Here is a 13323-nt window from a genome sequence, read left to right as displayed (position 1 = left end):
GCAGACGCCCTCTCTAGGAGTTTCTTTGCTGATTCTCCTGTTGTGACCAAGCCTGCTACCATCTTAGGTGAGGGGGTAGTTCTTTCTGCCATCTCGCCCGATTTGAGACGTGCTCTGGAAGAGTTTCAGGAGGACAAACCTGAGCGTTGTCCCATTGGAAAATTGTATGTTCCTGACCAGTGGAGGAAGAGAGTGATGTCTGAAGTTCATTGCTCTACATTGGCTGGTCATCCAGGTATTTTTGGTACTAGAGATTTGGTGAGTCGGTCTTTTTGGTGGCCCGCCTTGTCTCGTGATGTCAGGAATTTTGTGCAGTCCTGTGGGACTTGCTCTCGGTCTAAACCTTGTTCTCGCTCTAGTGGGTTGTTGATGCCTTTGCCGGTGCCCAGGAGGCCATGGACCCATATTTCAATGGATTTTAGCTCTGATATGCCTGTCTCTCGGAGAATGACTGTTATTTGGGTGATTTGTGATAGATTCTCTAAGATGATCCATCTTGTACCACTCCCTAAGTTGACATCTTCCTCAGAGTTGGTGCCCTTGTTTTTGCAACAGGTGGTTCGCTTGCACGGGATTCCTGAGAACATTGTATCTGACTGAGGAGTTCAGTTTGTGTCTAGATTTTGGAGGACTTTCTGTTCCAAGCTGGGAATTCAGTTGTCCTTCTCCTCTGCGTTTCACCCTCAGACCAATGGGCAGACGGAGAGAACAAACCAGACTTTGGAGTCGTATTTGAGATGTTTTATTTCTGCTGATCAGGATGATTGGGTTTCATTTTTGCCCTTGGCCGAATTTACTTTAAATAATAGAGCTAATTCTGCCACTTTGATGTCACCTTTTTTTTGTAACTTTGGGTTTCATCCTCGATTCTCTTCAGGGCAGGTGGAGCCTTCTGCCTGCCCAGGTGTTGACACTGTGGTGGAGAGAATGCACCGGATCAGGGACCAAGTGGTGGATAAGTTGTCTCTCTCCCAGGAAAAGGCCCAGCGGTTTTCCAACCGGCATAGGACCATTGGTCCCCAGTTTAAGGTGGGTGATATGGTTTGGTTGTCATCAAAGAATATCGCTATGAAGGTGGCTTCTCCTAAGTTTAAACCTAGATTTATTGGACCTTACAAGATTTTGGAGATTCTTAATCCAGTCTCTTTTCGATTGGCTCTTCCTGTTACATTTAAGATCCATAACGTGTTTCATAATTCTCTGTTAAAGAGGTTTGTTGAGCCAGTAGTTACTGTGGTGGCACCTCCTGACCCGGTATTGGTTGAAGGTAATGTGGAATATGAGGTTGAGAAGATACTGGATTTTCGCCTGGCTAGACGGAGACTCCAGTATTTGGGTAAATGGAAGGGTTATGGCCAGGAGGATAATTCTTGGGTCCCTGCATCCGATATTCATGCCGAAAGATTGGTTCGTGCCTTTCATCGGGCCCATCCTGATTGCCCTGGTGGCGTGGATGAGGGTTCGGTGACCCCTCCTCTAGGGGGAGGTACTGTTGTGAGTTCATTTTCCCCTTCACTGTCGATGTCTGATGAACTCCCTCTTCTGGTGAAGGAAGGTAGTGAGGCTGATTACCAAACACCTGATCTGGTGGATGATGACTGGGTAACGGGAACTTATGACTGGATATAAGGCAGCCGATGCCCTTCTGAGTCGCTGGTGATTTCTCTGCTGGATTCTTGGAGACCAGTCTGATTCCTGCTTCCCAAAGATAAGTTTTTGCTCTGCTATTGAACTTATTAGTTTTGTTTACCTTGCTTTTTGGAGTTCAGCCATCCCCGGTCGGGGGTGTGCTGAGTTCCATTTTTGTCTCATAGAATCATAGAATCATAGAATCGTAGAGTTGGAAGGGACCTCCTGGGCCATCTGGTCCAACCCCCTGCTCAAAGCAGGATTCGCTAAATCATCCCAGTCAGATGTCTGTCCAGCCTCTGTTTGAAGACTTCCATTGAAGGAGAACTCACCACTTCTCGTGGCAGCCTGTTCCACTCATTGATCACTCTAACTGTCAAAAAGTTTTTTCTAATATCTAATCTGTGTCTCCTCCCATTCAGTTTCATCCCATTGCTTCTAGTCTTTCCTTGTGCAAATGAGAATAAAGTTGATCCTTCTACAATGTGACAGCCCTTTAGATATTTGTAGACAGCTATTAAGTCTCCTCTCAGTCTTCTCTTTTGCAAACTAAACATTCCCAAATCCTGCAACCTTTCCTCATAAGACAGGGTTTGCAGACCGGTCACCATTCTGGTCGCTCTTTTCTGAACTTGCTCCAGTTTGTTGATGTCTTTTTTAAAATGTGGTGCCCAAAACTGGACACAATATTCCAGATGAGGTCTGACCAAAGAGGAGTAGAGGGAAATAATGACTTCACGTGATCTAGACTGTATGCTTCTGTTAATACATCCTAGAATTGCATTTGACTTTTTTGCTGCTGCATCACACTGTTGACTCATATTCAGTCTGTGATCAGTTTGTCTCTTTGCTCTGTCTTCAGAATTTACCTGAGTGCTGATATAGTCATTTTGAAGTCCTAGCGACTTCAGGGCCTGTTTTTCCTATCAGACGGTTGGGACATTTTTTGGTAGGGTTTTTTACGGATTGCAGACAGCAGCTTTTCTATCCTGTCCTTTTTAGTTAGCTTGGGCCTCATCGTTTGCTCAACCTATCTTTCTATCTGTGTTAGTGTTTTCATCTTGCTTCACCGTCATTATATGTTGGGGGCTGCCTATTGCTTTGGGGTCTGCTCTGGGGCAGTTTAGATTTCCCCTTTCTTTCTTTAGGCCTATTTAGGTCTCCGGCTGTGATCGAGGGGTCTAGGGCATCGTAGGAACCCCCCACGGCTACTGTTAGTTGTTGTGGATAGGATCAGGGGTCTGCAATCCGATAGCTACCAACCTCTCCGGTTTTCTGGACTTAGCTTGTATTTTTGTTTTTTCCTCCTTCGGTGACTCATTCATAACAGATCTCCTTTCCTCACTCCTCTCTGAGTGGCTTCCTCTCTCAGACTGCCTGTAATTCTAAACCTTCCCGCTCTTTTATGTATTTTCAACTCCACCCGCCTCCCAGCACATTTAGTGTTCCAAGCAGGGAACCACCAGAGGTGCTCTGCTGCTCTCTAAGCAAGGAGCCGCAATGTGGCTTTGCTGAACTACTCTGTTGTGTGTGGTGCGAGTGTTGGAGCGTGGTCAGGAGCCTCCAACTTACCTGGATGGTGGGGCACCACACCTCAGGAGGAGGTGCAGTACCTCTGTGGCGACTGAGCCTCACGGGCGCCACAGTAACAGTGAGTGTGGACCTCCAACATCTCGGGAGCCACGTGTCCGAGCTGGTTGACTTTGCTTTCTACCTCTATGGCTGGCTCGTCTTGTGCTGCTTTACTGTGGTAGCCTGGTAGACACGCTGATGTCCTTTTGATTCCGGCTCAGGTGGCCTCTCGCTGCCTTCAGTATTGCCGTAGCTTTGTATTCTGTACCATGTGTTTATCAGGAGTTTTGCGTCACCTTTAGTGATGAGCGAGTGTGCCCGTTACTTGAGATTTCCGAGCATGCACGAGTGTTCGCTGAGTATCTTGGGCGTGCTCTTGAATTATGTCTGAGTCCCCGCAGCTGCATGATTTGCGGCTGCTAGACAGCCTGCATACATGTGGGGATTCCCTAACAAACAGGCAACACCTGAGCATGCTCGGAAAACTCGAGCAACGAGCATACTCGCTCATCACTAGTCACTTCCCATGTCCTTTAGCTTGACCCATGTGTCTAATCATCTTCTCACATACTCTTGGCTTCTGGCGCCACCTTCTCTACCAAGCTCAGCCCAGCTACTTTAGGCGTTGTCTGCCTTTACATATCAGCTGTATCAAGAAACCAGACAACCAACTTATCTCAAGTGTTCTTGGTGTTGTGCAATTAATTTGTCTCTGCTATCTTAATCTTGGCGCCTTTGAACTCTCAACTCTGCTGTTCCCGTTTGTAACCATGCTATTGCTACAAGTTACTTCCTATACATCTCTGCTGTTCCTGTGCAGCCGGCACATCTGGCTTTGCTGAATCTCGTGCTTCCAGCTCTGCTATCTAGCTGCTAACTGTATAACCTGGTCCTCCACATCTATGTCCCATCTAGAAGGTCCTGATCTGCTGCATTATTGCCTCCAGTTCCTTCTCTCCACATTGATCTACGCTTAGAAAATCACCATTGAAACAATTACTTTTTTAAATGCATATGATCTATGGGCAGCAAAAAAATCCTTGGGTCCAGTAGATGAAACCATTAGCCATCAGCTAATCTGGTAATAGCCACGGGAATCTTTAGGTGGTGCCGCATGTTTTTGTATCACTAAGATAAATGCAGCTTTAGGGCTCGTGCGGACGAGCGTATAAATCGTACGTGTGCGATCTCATTTTTGATCAGACAGTGCGCTCACCCAATATTTTTCTTGCTCCTACCTTCTGTTAATCTCAGCATACGTTACTTTGGTCTGATTTATGGAGCAGAATCACACAGGTAATGGCGGGCAGCTCCTGCACTCACCCGATATCCGGAAGAGCTGCGCTCAGAGCCCATCATGTCTACGATATGCAGAGAGGGGACTGGTCCGAGATTCCATACGCTTGTCTGCAGCTGGCCTTATACAGCACAGGAGCGGGGCCACTGACCTGCGGGCCCCCTTCTGTACTGCTGTTCACCGGGCCCCATACAGCAGTAAGGGCAGTAATGCCCTGATGGCGGCCCTCACTCTTATAAACAGATAAATCCTTCAGAGTGGGAACCTTGGGCATCTCCTCGAAGACATTGGGAGAGATTTACTACACTTAAATGTCAAGACTCGGGTCTTTAAAGGGGCGGTCTTTTACTTTAAAATTTACATTTAAGGGGCCCAGGTTGATAAAAAAAAACAATGCTTATCTCTTGGATCATTGTCACTCATGCACACTTGGAGCTGTTTTGTCCCCCCCATCTCCTGACATCAACATCCCATGGGAGTGACACTATGTGAGCGCTGCAGCCAATCAGTTGCACTCTTCATATTTTGTCTGAAGAGGAAGAGAGATGATTGTTCTTGATCAGTTGGGGACAATGTAATGTGTGTGGATGGAGCCTCATCGGTCCAGGAGGGCAGTGTAGGTTTATTATTTTCTTACAAAAAATAATTACGAGGGACTCAAGATCTGTGTCTTCCCTGCATTTTTCCATAAAAAGTCCATGTTTGGAGCAATGTGATGGCCAACAACATGCATCTATACCACGATTCCCGATCACAAGACTAAATATTTCTCCATTCATACTGGTCCTTATCAGTTTATTGGGATTTTTTGACTCCACAAATAGTGAAAATCTTGTCATAAAAAATCCCAGCACTCCAATGGAAAACTGATGAACTATTTTTACAGTAGAAATGAACTCTTTTTTGTACTTTTTAGAAGAAAATAACATAAATACTCATGGACATGAGTGAAGTTCTTGCACTGAATCTGATTTGATCCAATCAATCCTTAATAATAATCTTTATTTTTAAGCAGCGCTAACATATTCCGCAGCGCTTTACAGTTTGCACACATTGTCATCACTGTCCCCGATGGGGCTCACAATCTAAATTCCCTATAAGTATGTCTTTGGAATGTGGGAGGAAACCGGAGAACCCGGAGGAAACCCACGCAAACACGGGGAGAACATACAATCTCCTTACAGATGTTGTCCTTGGTGGGATTTGAACCCAGGACGCCAGCGCTGAAAGGCCACAGTGCTAACTACCGAGCCACCGTGCTGCCCACTTTGAATCAAGAGGGAAAACTGGATCATACATCTCGTTAAATTCAACAGCACACCCGGTGTTCAGACATGGTGTCATGATCCAGGACGGGGTTTTGTCTTTGTCCCATCCTGGTCAGACAGGGGTTAATTGTTTCTGCCTCTCTCTGGCAGAGGGCGGCTATTTAGTTGCCAATTGACCTAGGTCTGGTGTCAGTTATACTCCTGCCCACGGCTGAGCTAGTTGACCCCTTGCGCGCCTGTGCCCTGTGCCTGTTATCTTGTTGCTTGTTTGGTTTTGACCCGGTCCATCTCTTCGCTGTGATTTTGTCTACTGTTTTGGTACTGTATTTGCCCATTCTGGTTTACTGATCCCTTGCTACGTCTTGACTATCCGTTCTGTCTAATCCCTTGGTACTGTCGTGCTATCTCGTGTTTTGACCCCGGCCTGATCTGGTTTACGTCTCTGTATTTGCCCCTTGGTAATTTGTCCCATAATTACCCCTCTAGGAGTTTTCCTTCTGCTCCTAACCCTCATAGTGTAGGCCACGCCCCCAGCAGTCAGGTGCTTCAGGTCCTATCAGGCCTGAAGCAATCTCTCTCTGCTCCTGCTTCCTCCGAGAGACTTGTGGCCGGCTCCGCCCCTTGGCAGTCACGTGCTTCAGGTCCTGTTAGTCTGAAGCACGCATCTTCACCGCTGCTGCCCCACTCCACAGGTATCTTTGAGTACAGTCTGTCTTACTCAGGACACGCGCACTGGCTCAGTGAGCAAGTGCAGTGCGGTGTTCCTGACTCATGGTACTGCATGTTATCCCACAAAGGTCATCTTGGACTGTTTTCTTGTATTTTTCTCTATTCTTAAATCTTATCACTAATTGAATTAGCTCTCTGGTGTCCTACATTTTCTATCACACACATAGACCTTTGGTGAATTGATGGAGAAATATAATGTGAATCTTCCATTGCGGAGAGTTCTTTACATCAAGGAAAGATCCAAAGATCTTACATTTTGAAAAATGAACTTCATCTTATGAAAAGGCGAAACCAACTTGAGACTAAACTAATACATTACCTTTTGGGAAAAATAAACCTCCATGTTCAGAGATTTGTAGAGAATCCTTGAGGATCTGAGTCTCAGGATTCACAATGAATCCGTCATGTGCCGGGTCATCTTTGTCTCTAACGAGAGGGATGTGATTGACTGCCAGGAAAAGCTGAGCGAGAGAAGGTGAAGGACCCTCTGGAGAGACTTATGTATTCTATTGACTCTACGGCTATAATATCTGACAACGGCAGCTCTCCGACAATCTGCAGTAGAGTCTGAAGACAAGAAAAGTCTGGAGCAAAATATTGATACAGGCCAAAGATGGCATGAATATACTTTCTACGGAGTCCAGACAACAATTGTTATTGTTGATTTTGGCAGGAAGTAAACTTTTATATCATGGGTGAAATGGATCAGAACTTCTAGGCCCTCGGGTGGAACGGGGATTGTTGGGAAAGTTGCGAAAGCAGAGAAAAAAGTGAATAGTTGTCCATCTGAGAACTACCATGCTGAACTTCAGGGATGGAAAGTGTTGGGCCTCATCCCGAAAATTCTGTCTTTAGTACAAAGGGATACCGTCCTGTCTCCGGACAATTTTCTTTTCCGCTCTCAGTGTAAATCCAACGTCCGGATTGGATTGGAGATGAGCCGAACCGTGGACTTTTGAATTTGTCAGATCTTGTGGATTTTACAGGGAATTTGATTTGTAACAAATTTATCTAATGTTCTGAATCACCCCCACAGGGCTGGTCAGCTTCTTTAAAGGGGTATGTGTCACGGTGGCAGTGACCTGGTCCATATCCCTGGGTGTCCGGTAAAGGTGGATCTTTAATGAAGGATGATGGATGACAATGGGGAGAAGATGATGGGAAAATGGGAGGGAAAATGGAATCGTGATGCCACCCGTGGTATTCGGCAAGGGTAGCTGATGCTGCAGTGCAGATCCTTTGGGATGGTGTTAGGGCAGCAGAGATGGTGAAGCTCTCCATGGACAGAGCTGTGTCCCAGGGCAGGTGAGCCGGTGACTGTGATTGCGGTATAAAGCAGGCGAGATGCTAATAACACGAAGTACACAGTTGGGTGCAGTTTCTGGGTTTTTACTCACAATTCCTGCGTACGATAGCCCACTTGGCACTGTGTCCTCTGGGGGAGGGGTCCAGCAAACTCACAGGTAGATTGGTTACACCTTTTCAGGACTCCTGTTTAAGTTCTCTTTTCTTGGCCGTCTCTCTGCGCTACTCTCCAACTCTTTCTCTCCTGCCCTGCGCCTTCACAAGCAGTGTCCCCAATCCAGCTGCCTTGGACCTTGCCGGGCGACATGGGTCAGGCCCCGGGGTCCTCTTTCTCTACGGCTGCCTATTTGAGGTATACGTGTGGCTGCGGCTGAGGCATCTGAAATTACCTCAGCCTCCGGCTTGCTAGCTGAGACTTGTTTGATATTCTCCACTAGGCTTAGGGGCCGGCTCCCCCCACTGTGGCCTGGTCCTTCCTCATCTGGATACGGGCCCCACAGGTGGCTTATCACACTACCCATGCCCCTAGGACCCCTTCTCTTCTCCTAGGAGCTTCTTTCCTTCTAGATGTTTCTCTCTGACCCTTACTCTCCCCACATCAGTCCTGCTCCTCCTCTGTCCCGTCACCAACTGACTGGATCTTTCCAGAATGATCCATCTACCTCACACTAACTCCTCCCATTAACTGTCACCTAACTCTCGCTGATTGGATGTCCTCAATCACTCCACTTCCTAAGCTCCTCCCCTTCTACCTACCTTCCCCACTAACTCCCCAACACCCTTTCCTTTGTCAGTCTGTTGTGTGTTGGGTGTAAGTGTTAGGAGTCCTGGGTGGTGCTCCCTCCTTACCTGAGGGTGAAATACCACACCTCTGGATGTGGTGCAGAACCTGTGTGGCGACTGGACTATCAGGGGCACAACAGTTCTTTACTATGTTCTCCAGATCCCAGAGCATAGTAAACAAAGGATGTAAAAAATAAATGTAAAAAATGGATATTCATCTCACCGTTCACTTGTCCTACCACCCTTGGTCCTATGCTCCTCTTTATTTTCCCTTCCCCCATCTGGAATGACTCAGGTGACACACGTTGTCACATCATGACACGTGCTGTGATGGCACGATGTGCTGTGACATCAGAGGTGGAGTCAAGCTTGCAGCCAGGAAAAACCAAGGGCATAAACATAATTATTAATGAAATACCCTGCAGTAAATAAATAAACAACCACTCCGCGGTGACCATAATTGGGACAGTCCTAACTCTAATATTAAAACCTTACCATTTGTCACGTGACATGTGGATAAGGGCTGAAGGACTGGGACCAACTACTGGACACACAGCCGAGGGAGACCACATCAATATAATGCCCAGCTCAAGGAAAAGCGTCCGCACCTTTAAATGTACATGATGCATGAATGTGGCGCATCTTGCTCCAGCAATTCCTTCATTACGTCTGTTGTGCAAAAGTCTCGATGAATCGGGGCCGTAGAGTGAAAAAAAAGATAGGTAGAAGAGGAAGAAGAATGAGGAAAAGAAGATGAAGCAGAAAAATAAGGAGCAGAAGAAAAAGAAGAAGAATGAGGAGGAGATTGAGAAAATGAAAAAGAGGTAATAAAATGAAGAAGGAAAACAAAAATCAAGAGCCAGAAAAAAATAAGAAGTAGAAGATAAAGATGAGTAAGAGGTTACAGGAGAAGATCAAGAATGGAAAGAAGCAGACGTTGTAGGCAATGTTCACACTACATTCTTCTCATGAGGGCGAAACCAAAGAAGTCTTCATGACGAAACTGTTTATGAAGATGTCGCATTGTTTTTCCTGAAATGTCTTTTTTCACATTTATCTACCACTTTCTGAAACGGTTTGTTGATGTCTTTGTTTTTTGTAACGTCTTTCTGAGGGCTCCTTGTGAGAATTTTTGTTGTCTTTTGGGGCGATGTGCAGGTATGTTTTGTTAATATTAATTAAACAATGAGTAAAAGATGAGAAATTGTTTTTTAAGATTTTAAATGACATCCAGGCGTCTTCTGAGGGTTTTCAGACTTACCATTGACACCTATAGTAATGTATGGCTTAACTGTCACATGGGTGTCAAGTCCCCCTGAAATACCAAGAGTTAGACAGTCACATCAGGTAAAGAATTGCAGGTCTTCTTTATAGATGATGTGATTTGTGTCCCATATTAAATGGATTTAGTTTCTTCTGGTGCTGAAGAGGTTAACTACACTTTCTATGCTGGTCAGAAACATGCAGCTCCATTTCAGCTGCTTCTTATCTGGTCATTGCCTCTTCCTATAAAGACTGGTCAGACTTTCTTGTCCCTGCTGGTGAAAGATTTATCTTCCTGTGCTGTGTGATAAAGCTTGGTCAGACTTTCTTGTCCCTGCTGGTGAAAGATTTATCTTCCTGTGCTGTGTGATAAAGCTAAGTGGTTGGAGTGGAGTTGTTGTAATAGTGTTCTGTGGTTTGCTGTAGTACGCGTGTGTTTATCTACTGTTCCCTGTTCCCATTTAGTTTATTCCTCCCTGTGCTTATCCTCCTCCTTATCGTTGGTTAGTGCTTTTGTATGATAGAGGTTTTCTGATATCTCTGTTTTGTTTTTGTGTTTAGTTTACCTTTCATTTCTGTCCCAAGCCTCATGGGGGGGTGGGACAGATCAGGGTTTAATAGGAGCATAGTAAGATCGGAGACTCAGGCCTCTCTACATTCAAGAGTACCCCTGGGATAGGGATAGTTATATTCCCAAGTTGCAGGGAGTTTGAGGCCACCATTCCTTACCGAAGACCAACGAACCGTGACATCATCTTCTTAACATACACCTGTCCGCTCACCTCTTTTAACTGCACAGCGTATTTGAAAATTGAGCATGTGCACATATGTTCATTCTTTTAAGCATTTTCTGAACCCTTTTACAGTCGGTTTTCAGAGCGGACACTCTCCAAATCAGCCTGAAAATAACATAGTGTGAACATATCTTTGAGTACAGAAGTGATAATAAATAACCCCCTCCTTTATCACCCCCTTAGTTAGGGAAATATAATGAAATAAAGAAAATATATTTATTTTCATTTTTTCATTAGGGTTAGGGTTAGAATTAGGGACAGGGTTAGGATTAGAGTTGCGATTAGGGTTAGGGGTGTGTTGGGGTTAGGGTTGTGGTTATGGTTAGGGTTGGAGCTAGAATTCAGGGGTTTCCACTATTTAGGCACATCAGGGGGTGTCCAAACGCGACATGGTGCCACCATTGATTCCAGTCAATTTTGCGTTCAAAAAGTCAAATGGTGCTCCCTCCCTTCCGAGTTCTGCCATGCACCCAAACAGTGGTTTACCCCCACATATGGAGCATCAGCGTACTCAGAACAAATTGCACACCAACTTTGGGGGTTTAATTTCTCCTGTTGCCCTTGTGAAAATAAAAAAATTGGGGGCTAAAAAATCATTTTTTAGGAAAAAAAATATTTTTTATTTTCACGGCTCTGTGTTATAAACTTCTGTGAAGCACTTGGGGGTTCAAAGTGCTCACCACACATCTAGATAAGCTCCTTGGGGTGGTCTAGTTTCCAAAATGGGTTCACTTGTGGGAGGTTTCTACTGTTTAGGCACATCAGGGGCTCTGCAAACGCAACATGACGCCCGCAGAACATTCCATCAAAGTCTGCATTCCAAAATGGCACTCCTTCCCTTCCGAGCTCTCCCATGAGCCCAAATAGTGGTTCCCCCCACATATGAAGTATTGGTGTACTCAGGACAAATTGAACAACAACGTTTGTGGTCCAATTTCTCCTGTTACCCTTGGGAAAATAAAAAATAGCAGGCTAAAAAATAATTTTTGAGGAAGAAAGAGAGTTTTTATTTTCACGGCTCTGCGCTATAAACTGTGAAGCACTTGGGGGTTCAAAGTGCTCTTCACACATCTAGATAAGCTACTTGGGGGGTCTATTTTCCAAAATGGTGTCACTTGTTGGGACTTTCCACTGTTTAGGCACATCAGGGGCTCTGCAAACGCAACATGGCGTCCGATCTCATTTCCAGCCAATTCTGCATTGAAAAAGTCAAACGGCGCTCCTTCCATTCCAAGCCCTGCTGTGCGCCCAAAAAGTGGTTTACCCCCACATATGGGGTATTGGCGTATTCAGGACAAATTGCACGACAAATTTTGTGGTTCATTTTTGCTTTTTACACATGTGAAAATAAAAAATTGGTTCTGAAGTAAAAGGTTTGTAAAAAAAAATGTTAATTTTTTTCCTTCCACATTGCTTCAGTTTCTGTGAAGCACGGAAAGGGTTAATAAACTTCTTGAATGTGGTTTTGAGCAACTTGAGGGGTGAAGTTTTTAGAATGGTGTCACTTTTGGGCATTTTCTATCATATAGACCCCTCAAAGTCATTTCAAATGTGAGGTGGTCCCTAAAAAAAATGGTTTTGTAAATTTTGTTGTAAAAATGAAAAATCACTGGTCAACTTTTAACCCTTATAACTTCCTTACAAAAAAAAAAATTTGGTTCCAAAATTGTTCTGATGTAAAGTCGACATGTGTGAAATGTTATTTATTAATTTATTTATTATTTAAGTATTTTTGTGACATATCTCTGATTTAAGGGCATAAAAATTAAAAGTTTGAAAATTGCAAAATTTAAAAAATTTTCACCATATTTCCATTTTTTTCATAAATAAGTGCAAGTTATATCGAAGAAATTTTACTGCTAACATGATGTACAATATGTCATGAAGAAACAGTCTCATAATCAGCGGGATCCGTTAAAGCGTTCCAGAGTTATGACCTCATAAATTGGCAGTGGTCAGAATTGTAAAAATTGGCTTGGTCATTAAGCTGCAAATTGGCTCCATCACTAAGGAGTTAAATCAATGAAACTTTTAAGAACTCACCATTTCCATGTATCTTCAGGCTCTTGATGTTTGGCCGCCACGTCTCCCCGGTCCGGTGTTTCTCCTCTCCTTCTCGGTAACGCGACCTGATTTGGTCCATGTGGCTGAAGCTTGGGCTCGTCACGGTGAGAATGTGGAGTATTAAATAAGTTTATTTTTTAACTCCTGCAGACCTTGATCTCATGTGATGAGCGCCGGTGGAGATGACCTGACATGTAGCCATCTATTTCGACACTTTACTCCTTGACATTTTTGTGGCGCTCTGTGTACCGTACATCTTCTCGAGTAAATATCAGTTCACAAAAGATTGTCATTATTTATTTGAAATTGGCAGCGCACAAAGCATTTATCTCCTCTATTCAACCCGCTACTTGGTGCCAAAATACAAAGTCACAATCGGTATTACCTGGGAGAGCCGCCGGTGCTGTCTATCCTCTCTCTGCAAAAATATTTCAGGTTTGAAAAGAAATTGTGCAGGATGTCCTGAAAAAAAGATCTGCAATCTGGGTGATACATATAGTAACATACAGTTACAGAATTAATAAGTCCAACCCATAGCCCCAAAATTGTTGACAAAGATGAAGTTAAAAATCGGTTGTAGACAGATGATTAGTATTAAAGATAAAGGGAAAAATGTCTT

The sequence above is a fragment of the Dendrobates tinctorius genome, unplaced genomic scaffold, assembly GCF_039654945.1.
Source record: "Dendrobates tinctorius isolate UK_male_01 unplaced genomic scaffold, ASM3965494v1 ptg000070l, whole genome shotgun sequence".
NCBI classification, from domain to species: Eukaryota; Metazoa; Chordata; class Amphibia; order Anura; family Dendrobatidae; genus Dendrobates; species Dendrobates tinctorius.
The sequence above is the reverse complement of the archived record's forward strand: the minus strand, read 5'-3'. Positions refer to the sequence as shown.